Below are 3,057 nucleotides of genomic sequence, written 5' to 3' on the forward strand. Positions count from 1 at the left end.
CAATTTCATAAAAAAAAAAAAAAAAAATTACTATTCGTTAAAATAATTCATTGTTATGAAGAACAGAGAAATATAGAATCAATTTTTTTCTGTAAGTATCAAACCAGAAAAAATGTTTGATAGACGAATATAAGAATATTCTATCAAGGTAAACGCAAAATATAATTTAGAACAGAATTTATTCGTTGTAAATCGTTCCAAGCTCCGTAAAAATCGGTCTCGTGGATTTACAGACTGTATTAACTCGACTCAACGTAGCTCCTTTGGTATCCGTGTATCGCTGTTTCCTCATTGTCTCCCCCTGTAAGGCGTAAAAAAAAAAAAAAAAAGGAGAAAAGATGAGAAGCCCAGACAAGTCTGGTACACTCGTAAAGAACGCAAGAAATGCGCTGCTACATTATATTAAACACCGAAGACTGAGAAAAAGGTCCAGTGCAAAGTGTCTGCCCTCTTCAGGGACATTTCCCTGACGAACGCACACGAACGCGTAATGGAGCTTACGAGGTTGCGTTACAAAGCTTTCGTACTCACACTCGGTGTAACCATCGTTGTAGCCGCTTGCAAACGTGGGGCGACACGTGAAACGCGTTGTCGAGATAAAAGCATGGCCAGCCCCTATAATTGTGTATCAGGGATATGCGTGTGTCCTCTCACACCCGTGCTAAAAAATTTTCCTTCGAGCCAACCTCGTCGGTCGATTATTTTATATTATTTGTTTTTAATTTTAACGGGAAAAAATGTTTAAAAGTTTGACAGATCGTAAAAATTTTTGGAGTAATTCTTTTGCAGAGAAAATTGATTTTTCATCGATACTTGCGACGATGTTAATACGTGAATCTCGTTTGAAACGAGAGATATGATAGAGAGAGAGAGAAACGGGTAGTTGTATCTTGCCCGTAAGAATGTTTTTATTTAGATTAGCGAGGCGTGTACCGTTGCGAATAACGTGACTCATACCGTGGCTCGGAGATAAGATGAAATCCAAGACACAAAATTATTATTTCGCGATAATATGATTACGGTACGATAAAAATAGAGAGAAATTACGAGCGTATTATATATAGTACAGCTGTACAAGGAACTCGTAATTTGTTTAATCTTTGAATGCGATTGGTTTTTATTTACGAGGTAGATCGCTTCACCCGGCCACGCGAAAAAGTAGTCGCGCTACCGTGGGACGACCTTTGCCCCTTCAAAAATATGGTCGCTTGATAATTAGCATAGCTAAGCGTTACCAAAGCTCTATATTTTCCTTACTCATTAGTTTAAGGCACGATTCGATCTTGCGTCTCATTGGCTTTTGTGCTCGTACATTTCACTTTTTACTTGCGAGAAATATAGAAGATACTTGCCATCTACTGGATACCGTAAAGTACTAGAATTCGAAGGCGGGAAATTCAAATTGTTGTAACGCATTGCTGCACATGATAAATTAAATGCAAATTAGATTAACGAAATTTTGATACCTCGAAACAGAATTTTTTTTTTTTTTTTTTTTTTATAAAATTTGCGTACTTTTTCAAACTTATTTTATTAATATTAAATTTAATGAGAAACAGTAATTGACGAAATATGTATTTAGTTTTATATATTTTTTTTCTTTTTCCTTTTTTTTTTTTTTTTGAACATTATAAATCTCTGCTTTGAATTGCAAAAATGAAGAGGAATCTTCTCTGAAGATATCTTTAGAGATAGAACGCTTAACCGGAGCAAAGATGACGAAGCTGTTAAACGAACTCTAATGGTTTCATTATGCCTTAATGAACGTCCTATAATTATATTAGATTCATTATGCACGGTACTTATTAAAATTGCACGGCTGGCCAGGTATTTCTTCACGAATTCTTTATACTCTGACATTTTCCACACTTTCCACCCCTCTCGTCCTTTTCCTTAACGATTTTTATTTAAATAAACATTCATCGAATCTCGTACGAAAGGAGCGATTATAAGAAGAGCAGCAACGAATGAAACAGATCAACTATATACAGCGGTTGAAACGTTACAGCATTTCAGATACATCTCGTTCAATTACTCCGTTTATTTAATGGTATTTTGGAACATTATATCATATACAATATATATTGATCTCGACTCGGACGTAATAACCTTTTAATCTCTCTGATTGCAATAAACGAAATATATACTTCCAACCGTACAATATTTAATTACACGGATGAAGGTATCGTTTAGTCGATAGATAATTAGCGTTTTCAATAGATAGAAGCTACAGTTCTATCGCTACGTTAATATAAAAGCAATAATCGACTCGCCTCCGATACATCGTTAATTAAATCATTTAAATTACATGATACAATTAAATCGATTTTTGTTAACGTGATCGAATCACAATAATTTTCAAAGAGCAACCAATTTTTCTTCAAAAGAAGCTCAATACAAAATCGAGCAAATACGAGACACGAGCTTTAATCCTTATCTCGTCGAAACGGTGTCCATCGAGTTGGGTGCGGCGAAGGGACAAATCCTTCGGCTTTTTCTCCAGCCTTGGCTGGTTTTATCGGCGAAGGAAGATTATGCAACAACGCAGCTGAGCAGCCATAATTAACCGCGATGTGTCTCTGGCAGCTCCGATGACAACCGGGGTCAACGCGCACACACATACACACACACACACATAATTCGCTAGGAAACGCGCTCGGTTCATCTCCCTCCCTCCCTCTCCCTCAACCCTAATTATCTGGGTGCTGCGCTCCCTTCAGGGATCGTATGCACCCCACGCGTTGCCGAATAATCCCCTCGTTGCGACCCCACCCCATACCCACATTGTGTGCAACCTGTCACATTGTTCCGTACACGTGCACACGACCATTTTCGATTCTCTCTCTCTCTCTCCCTCTCCCTCCCTCCCTCTCTCTCTCTATCGCTTTCTCTCTCTATCGCTTTCTTTCTCTATCGCTTTCTTTCTCTATCGCTCTTTTTCTCTATCGCTCTTTTTCTCTATCGCTCTTTTTCTCTATCGTTTTTTTTCTCTATCGCTCTCTCTCTCTATCGCTCTCTCCCTCTATCGCTCTTTCTCTATCGCTCTCTCTCTATCGC

General features: G+C 38.0%; 1 non-coding gene across 1 annotated transcript; it reads right to left on the bottom strand.

Moving 5' to 3' along the window:
- Positions 1–1,125: 1,125 nt before the first annotated feature.
- LOC122712431 lies at positions 1,126–1,274 on the bottom strand. Its single transcript, XR_006346336.1, has one exon. It is a non-coding gene; the product is annotated as a U12 minor spliceosomal RNA (small nuclear RNA).
- Between the last annotated feature and the right edge of the window lie 1,783 nt (positions 1,275–3,057).

Source organism: Apis laboriosa, unplaced genomic scaffold (genome assembly GCF_014066325.1).
Source record: "Apis laboriosa isolate Shangri-la unplaced genomic scaffold, ASM1406632v1 scaffold1_cov151, whole genome shotgun sequence".
NCBI classification, from domain to species: Eukaryota; Metazoa; Arthropoda; class Insecta; order Hymenoptera; family Apidae; genus Apis; species Apis laboriosa.